Source organism: Trematomus bernacchii, unplaced genomic scaffold, assembly GCF_902827165.1.
Source record: "Trematomus bernacchii unplaced genomic scaffold, fTreBer1.1, whole genome shotgun sequence".
Classification (NCBI taxonomy): Eukaryota; Metazoa; Chordata; class Actinopteri; order Perciformes; family Nototheniidae; genus Trematomus; species Trematomus bernacchii.
This window is the reverse complement of record NW_022987720.1, coordinates 9,207,699-9,221,573: the sequence shown is the minus strand read 5'-3', so window position 1 is coordinate 9,221,573 and position 13,875 is coordinate 9,207,699.

The following is a 13,875-nucleotide window of genomic DNA, read 5'->3' as shown; positions in this document are numbered from 1 at the left end:
AAAAAAAAAAAGAGAAAAGCAAACGGATTGACTTTGGTAAGAGGTCACTTTTGAAAGTCCTCCCAAGTGATTGTTCGAAAGTACCATTTTTTCTCAGTTCAGGACACCCCTGAGATGTGAAGTGTAAGGTTATAGTATGGCCCAGTGCTCTATATTAATGGTGACTTTGGCTCACCTAATACGGATTCTCAGGGTTATAGCCCCCGGGTGCCTGCTGAGCAGAATGTGAATGCAAAAAGAGCCTATCCCTCTCCCCATCCCCTCCCTGGTCACCAGGGCCCCACCAGCCCTCGCTCAAGGTTACAGCCCACACTGCCTGGCAGTGATGAAGCCATCAGCGCTGATTTTAAATGATACCCTGGACTAGCCACCACTTAATGTGTTCCCTCTCCCTTTACTTTTCCTTTAAACTCTTGATTATCCCCCTTTTCAAGTTGATATTGTAATGCATGATCAGAGGAGAGGCTGAACGGCAAAGACACGTTTCTCCTTGAGTCGGTCGCAGGAGTTCCCGCTGGTAGAAAAAAAGAGAGTTTATGATCAAGGGCCTGCCTCTTAAGCCTAGAGCTATGCACAGGATGTTTTTGTATTTTGGTGTGTGTCAATGTGAACCCAGCCTGAGTATACATAATGTAATATGCTAAAGTCCTGCACAACAAGCCTCTGGAAGTCTCCATGTGTACATTTTCTACACGGTTTACAATCCCCTATTTTGTAATTACACCGAAAGATATCTCCCTGCAGAAAAAAAAGCTCCCTGGCTGTCAAGCGATAGTTCCGACGGACATCGACACTTTTTCTGTGTTCCTCCCTTCTCATTGCTCATGTAGATTCCACTAATGCTTACTTGACGAGTAAAAATGTTATTCTAATGATGGTCGAGGGAGCAGGGTTTTTGCAGGTAGTTGTTATGGAAACTGCAGCTGCAGCTTAACTGTACGATAAGCCTCCTCTCTTACCACCCCCCCCCCCCATCTTCTCTTCCTTTTCGATCTAGTGAACACAGCATGTTGGAGTCATTACCAGAGTACAAATGGTTAAGGACAGAGCCGAGACACGGGGGACAGAATTCACTCAGAGATTGTGTGCAAAATGGTCAGTGCTGCTATCTATAAGCCACAATCTGGCCTACACACAGGGGGACTGTGATGTGTTTCTCTCCAATTTTAGTTAATGTATTCATTTTTATTTTAATGTATCCCTCATTAATAAACACAGCCTAGTTGTAGCTCAATCCAATTACATTTTAACTCCAGTGTTTTTCATTATTGTATTACTGTAATATATTTACGTGTAAAATGACTCATTTATCAATTCTTTCGATTTCATTCATTATTTAATTTGGTATATCGTGAATTTGATTCACAATTCCAAATGTGGGATAATTGTATAGTGTCTGAGAGAAACTCCCTCTGGGGGGAAGAAAGGGATTTTAGCCTTAGCAGACCATTTACATGCACACAAACCTATATAACACACTACAGGAAAGGGAAAACCCCCCCAAAAGCATAATAATGCCCCTTTGAAACAACAAATAGGTGAAATTCTAGCTAGAAAACAGGATGTCAACCGCACACTCTTGCTTTAAATGCTTAGGTCACACTTTGTTGACCTGGCTATTTAGCCCAATATCCTCCATTCCTTGGAGCTGTTATAATTGGCATCGCCACTAGAGGTCCTTGCCAGGTAAATATACATATAGGTCATTTCAGGGTAATTTATCCATCATTTTTACAGATAGTTGCTTTTAATAGAGTTAATGACAAGCTGAAAGAACACTTTACCTTGCAGGTAATATGGACTTGAATATGTAGCATTACTTATACAGTAGGCGTCTCTCTTTGTGACCTCACCTTGAGGTTCAAGGATCTACATGACATGTTCAGCAATTCATCCAACCCTCACCGTGCTCGCGTGTGTGTTCGACAAGAGAAAACCATTGTCTGTTCTCTAGTTTTCTCATTTTTCTAATTGAAGCTATGAATGGAGGGTGAAAAAGTCATTTTTTAAGGGTGTAATTTGAAGAATAATACGTGCTTGTCTAGGCTGAGTTTATCCCTATTCATTATGTTATTGATTAAATGGACTTGTTTTACTCGATGGAGGCATTATCATAGGGTGCTCAAATGATGCTGAGCTCCCCACTGTGAATGGAAGAAGCTGTGGGAGAAATGTATTTCAATTTAGACTTCTTAGTCTCACCACAAGCACTTCAATTATCAGTGATGGGAACCTTTTATTAAAAAGAAAGCTCTCACATTTCTGGCACAGCTTGTCTTTCACCGAACAAATGTTTAATTCCAAAAAATAATTTAAATTTAAGGTGAAGAATTTCAAAAGAAGATTGAAGGCCAAACAAAATGTAATTACTGTGAATAAAAAAGTGGATGTTTCGACATGGCTTATTGAACTGTTTGCAGTAACTAATGAGCTCCATGTGAGATCACTCAAGGTTATAGCCGGCAGCATTACAGCTTAATGTGACTCGCTGTGTGACAAGTTCCCCCAGAATCCATCCAGGCTCTGTTTTACTGAACTTCCACAAACTTCAGCTGAAAGTGTGGTGATGTCAGTAATGATCTCCAAGTAAACCCAGCTAAAATAGCACAGTGACCTCATTATTGTTTCCATAGTTACAGAATGGCAGGGTTACAGTTCCTATCTATAGCGGCATACACTTCACACAAAATACTGCATTTTCACAGAGTTTAACAGTTTGATTGTGAAAAACAGCTCATGGTAATGTGACTTAAAGGTGGTGTGTGCAAGTGCTGGTCATTTTTTCAGCTGGGTCCCAAAGCACGTAGTAGAGTAGGGCTCCGATTCTCAAATTAGGATCAAATTCTATAAGAATTGCTTCATCAAATTGAACATTTGTGCTAGATGATGTGTCATGCTGTTGATGGTAGTTTGTTTTTCGTAGTGTTTATCAAACATTATCATCATTTCAATAGCACAAACAATCATATCAATTCCAGACCCTGAAACTGCTTCACTGCCACCCACCCACCTATTTCACTTTCTGTGCCAGAGATAGCATCGCACTCTTAATTGAACCAGCTGGCTTTGTCAGGCATGGATCCAAAACATGGATCTATATTTACTAGGTTATATCATTGTAAATTATTCAAATAAAATTCAACTCATGTAACGATGAAAGACCTGAGTTTCTCTCAGGCCTTAAACATGTGGACACATGGCAAGCTTCTTTGTTATCCATTTAGCTACAAAGCTAAATGATGTTCTTGAATGTGATTTCCAGCATTAAATAGTGACATTAGTTGTGCTGTTGTTTGTGTTTTCCAGGCACAGTCTTGACCTGTTTCTGTTTAGTATTTTGGTGACTCATTGTTTAAACTGTGCCAAAGGTGGGGGAGAGGCACAGCAGTGGGGTGTCAACAAAACTGGTTTAGATTGGTGTCGAGAATAACTATGACTTTGTTTTCTGCTTGGTCTAATTGTTTGTATCACAAATTGGGGATATCTTCGATATTTATACAACATCTCCTTTCATAACCACTGGTATTGATATGCTGTTAATCGTTACCAGAGCAATGCTAAGGAGAACCAACCATTGGTAAGGAGGATCAAGGGACTGTGTGCAGTCATATCAATCTGTAGAAAGAAGTTTGGTAAATGTAACATTAGTTATCAGAAAACAGGTCCCACACTGATTGGCTTGCATAGGGGGCGTCCAAAGGTGTAGGGTGAGGTTAAGGGCACCAACTTATAATTTCTCAACAGATCTATCTTTGTTTCAAGGGCCGTCCACCACACTGTTGCCCGAAAACACACTTTTTTCCAAAATGTCATTGTATGCTGAATATTCAGGATTTATTTTCATTGGAGGCAAGTGGTACAAACTATAATAGCATCATCACACTTACTCACACAAATGTAAGTCAACAGGAAGTCTACTTAATTACTTCTACTAAAACCAGTGAGTTATGTTTTTACCAGAAGCTTTAAAGATGCAGTTCAGGTAAGAAATATCCCCCCAAAGAAAATCAACATAATCAACAAATCAATCAAAGTGTATTTATATAGCCCACTATCACACATTTTACATTTGTCTCAGTGGACTTAACAGTTTGTACAGAAAACTGAACAACAACTCAAAATGAGAAATGAACAATGAGGTTTCATCAAATGAAACATTGTGAGTAGGTGCGCTTTAAAAGAGCAACATCTTACAGACGTCTGAGATTCAAACATAATTACAACAAACTAAATAAAATCTGAGAAACTACTAAATATCAACATACAAAGTGTGAGTTCTGCTGATTGCACACAAACCCAACATATGCTTGTGTTTTCTTATTTCGGCGAGTGTAGCAGGACTCCATCTTAGAGACTTCCACCGAACGCCGCGGGTTCAGCTGCAGACAGGTGCTCTTGAATATTCATCGACAGTGAGCCCTCACAGATTCTAATCACTGTCAATATGTGTGCACTTTGCAACTGTCAACTACTCAGAAAACAAAATATGCCCCCCGCTTCAACTGCTTCTGAAAATGTATCATGTATGCATGAGATGCAGTTTATTTACACTTGATTTAGGCTTGAACAAGATAATTGTTACCAAATTATAGGGAGAAATGAGGATGTGGCTCCACAATTTCTGTAGGTTCCAATTAAATGCACGAATCCAATAAAAGTCATCGATCTTCTGTAGTACACAATACAACCCAATGATAAAGAGAGACAAGACAACTCCTTTTTGATGGTCAGAAGTGACTTTTGTTGCCTCAGGTCAACTTCACCTCTGTCTCCACTGTCTTTCTGCCACAATGTATCAGGCACCTTATTTTACAATTTATATCCAGTATCTATCTAGTTGGCTTCAAGATGTCGCCTTCTTGACGCCGTGGAACACTGTTTCTCAAATTCCGCCCACACCTTGTTATGGTGACATCCATACATCCCTGTCCTGTTTGTTCCACTAGCTGTTTGTTTGATAAGGTTAGTACCCAGAGCATTTTTTTACTATGCTGTGCACGCAACTTTCTGACATCATTCTAAAGCATAGAGCGAGGCACTTTTGACAGGGTCCTGCTCCACTTTCAGTCTAGATGTTACAGCTGAGGTTCTGATTTTACATAACAGCTATGTGATGGATGTGTCTCAAACTTGCAAAAAAGAAAACCTGCCTCCTCAGTAAGGAGCCCCTAACCCATTTTTTAAAAAGTTCAAACCACATTTCAACATATTAACCTGATTTTTTATTGGAGTTATTTAACCTAGATATCTATAAAACCTCAACTGTCTTTCCAAATATAGTTTTGTTCTAAGATGTATTTTGATCGCTAAAAGTTGCTTACTTACGTTCATAAAAATTAGAGACTGTCTGCATTGGAAGAACAAAACCTTAAAACAACCAACAAAATACTGTATGTGTGGATGAATGCATCAATAAGGTGAGGGAGGCTGCTTTTCTGATTACATTTTATTTTACAAGCTGAGAGCTTCGAGGTGGCTATGGAAAGGGGTGACCAGTGGGAGCAGTGTAATGCCACTTGAACAGAGGCTGAGGCCCGATCAACCTCGGTCGGGTCGCCTGAAAGAGGGTGTCTGTTTCAAGAGCCGAAACACACAACCCTGACGATGTGTTCAAGTAGGTGCATCAGAAGATGTATGTAAGTTATTGTGGTTTCTTTTCAAACCATGATCTTCCCCCCAACCCAACCAAGTACTTTTTTGTAGTTCCATATACACCTTTCTGTGACCTATAAGTGGCAGATTAGAGAACATACAGTATGGACACTAAATACAATGGTTTTGATAGACAAAGAAACAATGATGTGTTGCCAATCGAGAATTAAAAAAAAATCTTATTTGGGTTGTTCTAGGAGGCAATGAGAAAAAACAACGTACTGTTGGTGTTATTTTGTTCTGGAATACTTGTTGACAGCTAGATGTCTTTTGACTTCCAAATCATCTGTGTAAAACGCTGGAGAGGTCTGGAAAGGGCCTTGCAGTTGGAGCTTTTGCAGTTTTTGGCTTTTTTTTTCGAACACCATTGGTTGTTTGTTCCACCACAAAACCTTTTTGGAGATGGAGATCTGTGCTGGATGGGTCAACTCAAGTTTACTTTGACACTGACGACATATATTCACATCCAATGTTTGCTCTAGAGTCAAGAACAGATTATTTTAACCACAAGCACAGTCCTTTTTGAAACAGTCATATGTTTTATGGAAGGCATCGACTGTTTTCTTGTCAATAGGGGGGCACAGGATCAGAAACTCTTGCATCATTTTGGAAGGATAGAACAAACCGCTTTAGTTCAGAGAACTTGTTGACATCTATCTCTTGTATGTGAAACAGTGTGAGGGTCGAGGGAGGCCTTTGTGTTGGAGGTTTCACAGGATTTTAGCTTCTGTTGAAATCAGCAGGTTCAAACGGTGTCCTACAACCAGCTGGGACCGTGCTGAACCTCAGGACTCCACTGAACTGGGATGAGGAATGCGAGGTCAGAGCCAATGCCATTGCCAGGGCTGACTGAGTCATTTTACACTCTGTCATCACTCTTATCACAATTTTACCCCCTCTTTCACTCTATCTTGATTGGTCACTCCTCTCTGGAACATGTCTGCACCCTAGAGGCTTTATCTGTGATTCCTTATCATCCCCAACTCTGCCTATCTCTCACAGCTCCCCCCCTCCTTCTTCCTTTCCTCACTGCACCTCTCTCACTCCTCGGTTGTCTGTCATATTTGTCCTTCTCTATCTCCTGTAATAGAGTTGGAATTATAGGTTGAAAGTAAATAGTTTTAAGATAAAATAGATGTAGGCTCCAGTCAGGCCCCTCCAGGCGCCCACATTTATAGCCCTGACTTAATTATATTGTTCTTTCTTGGGTACATTTTGTGTCATATTTCCTGGTTTTACCCTGTAATCACAGGGATGAGTTTATCATGGCAGTAGATCAGTGAAGATAGCTGGACTTTACGCTTTGCACAATGTCATTAGGCCTGACACTAATTATGATATTTTCAAAGTCAGTCAGCGGAGGCACATTTGTGCTAGGTCCATTTAAATTCCTAATTGTGCCTTACCGTTAAAAGTAGGGAGTCTGGGTATTTGGTGTATAGCCTTAGGATCTGTTTGCCCTTGGCAATTCTTTCATCTTCAGATTTAATAGCATGAGTCAAACAGTGTTTGGTAAATTTGACTGGGGTACATCAAGTAGCTGGAGTTCCTTGTGCTAATATTGACCCGAAGGAGTGGGTGAAAGGAAACGTGTGGGACATGAAGATCCCTATGAGATGGAGCAGGGACTGAATACAGTGAACGTAGTTAGAGGACGAGTGTGTTTGATATGTGTCCTTTGTCTTTCTTGCCTTGAAAGTCACTCATATCCAAGACTTTTGTTTAGCATCTGATTTTCATAATGAAGGTGACGGTTGCTACTCTCAGGTCTTTCAACACTGCTTTGAGGTTTTCTACATTAACTTATTACAGAGTTCAGTTGACACTTCCTGCCGGAGCAGTACATGGTGTTCTTCATGGTGCATTTAAGGGAAGGATTACTGCTGAGTACAAAGGCGCAAAGTTGTGGCCAGTACTAGAACAAGATGATAAAGCTACCCTTGTATAAGCAAAATGTGAATCAAACTTTTTAGATGTTCTCATACACTGTTGGAAACTACATGTATACCTACAAAAAGTTATCCAAAGTTATGCACTGTAACTTGTATTTATTCCACAAATACATTATTGTGTAATCCAAACCAGGACGACAAGACGGTCCACATGAAACCTAATTTAGGTAACGACTGACGTAATTATTTTAACCCAAATGCCAATCTTTTTTTAAAAGACTATGAATGTAACAGGGAAATATTAACTTAGTTGCTGGACGTTTTAGGAGAAAGCATTACAAATTAGGAATAACTTGACCTGTTAATTCCGATTTACTAAATGTTTTTAATGAAATGGCCTAAGTTTCTTTCCCAACATTAGATACTCTTCGATGTACTTCCAATATCCAGCATGTGTAAACATCTTATGGCGCGTTTCCACTACAGCGCGCAGCCCGGTTTAAGAGGGCTGTGACGTCAGCGGCCCGTCTTTGGTTGCGTTTCCACTTGGCCTAGTACCGGCCGGCGGGTCCTAATTCACAGTTTTTCTGGCCTCATAAAATCGTGGGTCCAGGGCCAGAGACAACGAGGCTGAGTCGGGCTGAGTATGCTAAACTAGAGAGAGCGTCGCTGGCAAGGGGGCAACAACTACAACAAGATGGACATATTTGACCGTGATTTAATTGTAATACACGTTTCAAAATGATGCCGAAGTAACAACATACTGATACCGGTTAGTAAAAACCATGAATTAATGCTTTGTCAAGTCTGCAGACAGACGGCAGGGGAAAAACCTTTTAAAATGCTTGTTTTCTAAATGGAGATTGGCTAAGCTAACGCAGTATATGCTCCGACCGTCCACACTCACAACAACGGCCTATACAGACATAAATAAAGCAGCGACTGTATTCACCATGACACAGGCAGTCTGTGGTTTGTACTTGTTTAACTTTTGTCTAGTTTCTGAACAGATATGAGGAGCTGTGAGCTCTGAGTGCTAACAGCTAACGGCTGTGTTGTTTTTCTGGGGTCCTCTGAAGATCACGTCACGGCTCCGCCTACACTGCGTTACTATAGATACTGCCCCAGTTCCTAAACTGTAATGGAAATGCGCCATAAAGTGAGCCAGTCCTAACGAGGCCCAGCCATACCGAGCGGGGCCGAGTGAGGCCGTGTAGTGGAAACGCGCCATTACATAAGGCTCTCCATTCTTCATGATACGTTAGATTCAGGAGTACTATGAGTAGCAACCACAAATGTTTAAAAAAACAAAAACTTTATTCAACCAGGTGGTCCCATTGAGATAATCGATCTCTTTTTCAAGGGAGACCTGTCCAACATGGCAGCAAGTAGGTTACAACATGAACATAAAACAACAGATAACACAAAAGGACATCGTATTTACAGGGCTACATTTACATACCTAGAGACATTGACAAGTACCAACAGTATCAAGTATCATTGCACCTATCCAAGCTTTAAAAACAGGTATTGGAACCAATTTGCTCATTTTCAAATCTTTTTGAAGACTGTTCCAAGCAAGAGGAGCTGTGCACATAAAAGCTTTCTTACCTAAGTCAGTCCTTGCACTTGGCACATGTAACAAAGCCACATCATGTGATCTCAGGCAATAGCTACCTGCAACTCTCTGTGTGACCAGAGAGCAGATGTACGATGGGAGATTACCCAACATGGCTTTATAAATGAACATGTACCAATGACTGAGCCTCCGTAAAGTCAGTGAAGGCCAACCTGCCCTGGCATACAGGGTACAGTGACGAGTAAGTGCTTTACAGTTAGTAACAAATCTCAGCGCACTGTGATAGGTGGCATCTAACTTTTGCAGGTAATGGGCAGGTGCATTCATACAAAGCAGATCACCCTAGTCCAGCACAGGTAAAAAGGTCACAGAGACTAGCCTTTTCCTGGCCTCAAGTGAGAAACAGGACTTGTTTCTGAAAAAGAAACCTAGCTTCAACCTCAGCTTTTTTAAGCAGATTATCGACTTGAGGTTTAAAAGAGAGGCAATCATCAAGCCAGATACAAAGGTATTTATAACAGGAAACCACTTCAAGTACTTTTCCTTGCACAGTAACAATATCCAAAGTGGTCTCTGGTGTCTTTTTAGCTTTTGAAAATAGCATTACCTTGGTTTTATCAACATTTAAAATAAGCTTTAGTTCAGAGAGCTGAGTCTGAATAATATTAAAAACAGCCTGTAATTTAACAACCGCCTCCTTAATGGAGGGACCTACACAATACATCACGGTATCGTCCGCACACAAATGTAAAGTTGCTCCATCCACATTTTCACCTAAGCTGTTGATATAGATGGAGAATAATAGTGGACCTAAAACAGAACCCTGTGGTACACCGTTTGTAATGTTTAATCACTCAGAAGTGAGCCCATCAAATTGAACACATTGGGACCTTTCATGGTTGGATATACCAATACTGGCCAGCCTCTGCTTCAGGATATGATGGTTGACGGTATCGAACGCCTTGGAAAGATCAATAAACAGAGCTGCACAACTCTGCTTATTGTCTAAGATACCCGCAACATCACCACTTTCATTGTCGCATGTTGCTTTCTGAAAAAAATGACACACAATTTTACTTTTGGTGTACATTAACAGTTAAATATGGCTTCATGTTTTTTTGTTTAGTTGCAGAATTTAGTTTGAACAAGATTTTCTTTATTGAAGGACCTTACTTTGGCCACTGATATTTTGTGCACGGACTGAAATAATCATCTTCATCTTTTTTTATTTTTCCTTTCAGCCATTGATTTCAATTAATTTTGGTATGGCATAACACATACCAAATGTTCAATCTTCTCTTACAGTAGTTGTGTAATCCATCACAGTCAATGTCAAGTCTCCAGAGATTTTTCTCAACGTTTCAAAAGGCTAGAATTACAAAGTAATTCCATAACAATAATGTGACATTTAGTAAAAAACAAACAATAATGCAGGCAGTATTTTTACTGTGATGTTTACACAACCTTAAACAAACTTCAAAAACACATCAAGAAACTTCTTTAGAAGGCTTCTTAAAATGTAGGAAAAATGTTAGCTTCAAAGTGACTAATAGTGTTGCATAATTGGTCTTTTGAGGACATTAATTTAATTAAAGGACATTTGATGTGTCATAATTTAATGAAAATAAAAGCCCTTTAAGTATCCAATACTTATAATAAACCAAATGGGTCACATGCTCTGGTATTTCTTGGCTTGTGGCAGTTGCCAGGCAACCAGCTGAAAAACCTTATAGTTACTGCTTTCATAGAAATAGTGCAGCACTTAACACCTGTTAAAATGGAAACCTGTTTTTTAACCTTGGTTCAGTACAGAATAAACCAACAAGATATAACATGTTAATTAATTAGCTTTAGAGGCACTGGACAACGCCATGCTAGCTGTTTCCCCCTGCTTCCAGTCTTTGTGCTAAGCTAAGCTAATCGGCTGCTATTGGGAACCTTATTTTTAGGGACAGTACAAGAGTGTTTTTTATCTTCTTGCAATTGTTGTTACTCTGGAAAAAATGTACATACTGTTTGATAAGTCTCAAAAAACAAAAGCACTGTCCTCTTCCTGATTGGTTGTGTAAGGCTTGACGCACTTTATTTGTGCCATAAATGGTGCCTTTATATCCCGGGAGATTGTACCCGGTGCCAGACAGAATTTCATAGAGAAAGGGAGGCTTATCATTATTCTATCGCCATTACATTGTGCAATCAACGTCATAATAATAATTTAAAGCAAAATAATCGTCTATTGCCACTTTAATTATTAGTGCATTGCTTTGTGTTTGATTCAGTCTCTTGTCCCTGAATGTGTGCACTTGACTTTTAATAGCACATTAGTATGTGCGTGCGACTCCCCACAACACCTGGCTTTCACATTGCCTCCTCTCCAATTCATTCAGCAACACATTTTGCTGGCACTGAGCTCACTTTTGATGATTATTTTGGCACCACACATATTTGTACGCTCTTTGAGGTGAATATATAGTAGAGACAGCTTGAAAGTCCTCGCTCCCTAAGTTTAGCGAAGCTGTGGTTATCACTGGTTACAGATCTGGAGACTTCCCTCATTCCCCGTTTTATCAGTTAATTCTGGCCAAAATGACTTATTGTTATTTCCGCTACTTGCCGAATGGAACAGCATTATCAAGGCTCTGTTTTTATGAGATAATGCTTGGGAAGACACTGTTCAAGGTCTGGCATGGTCTACCAGATGTCAGATTACCAGAAGAAAAGGTGCTGTAAATAAAAGCACAGGCTGTCTGGCTGTTGCACACCACTGTATACAGCACTGTGAGATATCAGAATTATCAGTCTATTACAGTCTTGACTGTGTTAAAATCCAATAGATGGCCTTCTGGTGTGCAGTGAAATCACCTTATCCATAAATAAAGTGGAGGCATTGAGCAAAAAAAAAGGGACTTGTCCAGTCTCCAGCTAGCTCCATATCATTTTTTCACCAGAGCTTTCATTGTCTTATGTTTGCTCCATGTTGTCATTCTCAGCACATTTCATAATGGATGAACATATTTCCTTCGTATACAGGAAAGCGCTGATAATGAGAGTTCTCGTTCTTTAGAATTTGCACCACTGATGATAATGGACTTCATTATGTCCCTCTTCCAGTAAGCTGTCACCCTGAACAAATTTAAATTAGCCAGCCCAGAACAGATCTTACACCGAGATTATTTCCATTCATGGCACCATTTGGAGCTGTTTTGATTCCCTTTAATACAGGACTTTTCACTCCGGCAAGCAGCAGTCCTGTTTATTTGACTGTCACTACATTATAAATTACTGGCAGCTTCCTAAGCAATGACAAGAGGGGAAGAAAAGTCACCTAGAACCAGCCTCGGCTAAGAGAGCGCGCCAGTGTGAAGGATGCTGGCTCACTCGCTCCAAACAGGGCAAGGTGGGGTCTTGGGCAAGGGACCCTGAGGGAACCATGTGGTGGAAACCATACTGTGACTCATTCAATAAAGTTAATTAATGATATTTTACACATAATGAGGGTCGCTCTCCCGTGTGGCCCCCTCTCAGGTTGGGTTCATGGAGAGAGCAGTTTTGCTGCGGCTGCAGGGACCATTCTGGAAACAAAACAAGTTGTTACACGTCAGGTTGTGTTAAGGTCATTTTCTTATGACTTTGTAAATCTGAAAAACAGATTTGCTTCTGACAAAACTGTCATTGGTTTATTGATTAACATTTTATAGGACGCATATCCTTTAGAATGTGTCCATATTATCATGCACCATTAACTTATTCACTTATCGTTAGTATTGTTAACATGTTGCAATATTTCAAAAAGGGTTAGGGTCATTTTTACATGGAAGTCTAAGTAAAAACAAAATTTTTTTTCTGTTTAATGTTTGTCTTATACAGTATACCACCCATATTTCTCAGTTGGCTCATAGAACCAATCCATTGTATATCAAATTAGTTATTGGACCCTTAAAACTGTTTAGTACATATTATGTCATAGTGTCACATTTAATTTAAGTCTGATGACACAGTGTTCTTAAAAGCTCCATGAAGCATAATGATATGAGCTGAGCCATCGTGTCACAGCTCATAGTGTGAGGTTGAAGGTTAGATTGTGACAGAAGAGTGGACATGCCCAGAGAGAAATGAACTGGATATGTGACACGGCCAATTACCGAGAAAAAGAACAAAAAGAACACATTGAGCTTTTGTTGTGTCCCGTCAAAAGTGTTGAGTTCAGTCATGTTTCATGTTTTTGTTTAATCATTTTTTGTCTTGTCCCCCACTTCCTGTTTTATTTTGGTACTCACCTTTTGTGTTTCATTCCAGGTCCCTTCACTCCCTATCCTTGTGTGTGTCTCCCGCTCTCATCAGCGTCAGCCCCACCCCTGATTGTTTTCACCTGTGCCAATTACCTTTTGTTTAAATTCCCCAGCCTTCCCTTCCCTTGTGTCAGTTCGTCTTGTCCTGTCTCCATGCCAGTAGTATGCTTACCAGCAAACACATACCTTGGGTGTTTCTCAATCGCGAGTACGCTTGCTTGGTAGCACATGTCTGCCGAGCATCTTGCTTCAGAAGCGAGTCAAGAATACTTCCTGACATTTGGAAAACAAAGAGTGGAACAGGCTAGCAAGTGTGCAGGTGTGCGTCATATGAGAGGCCCCGCCTTACATCTTCCGCCACAGATTTGGGGAAATTGGTCCGTGCGCAAAGCATTGTGGGGATTTTAAGACCGCGGAGTCTACTCATGTGCAGCCTCGATATTTCTCCAAACGGAGTACGCCG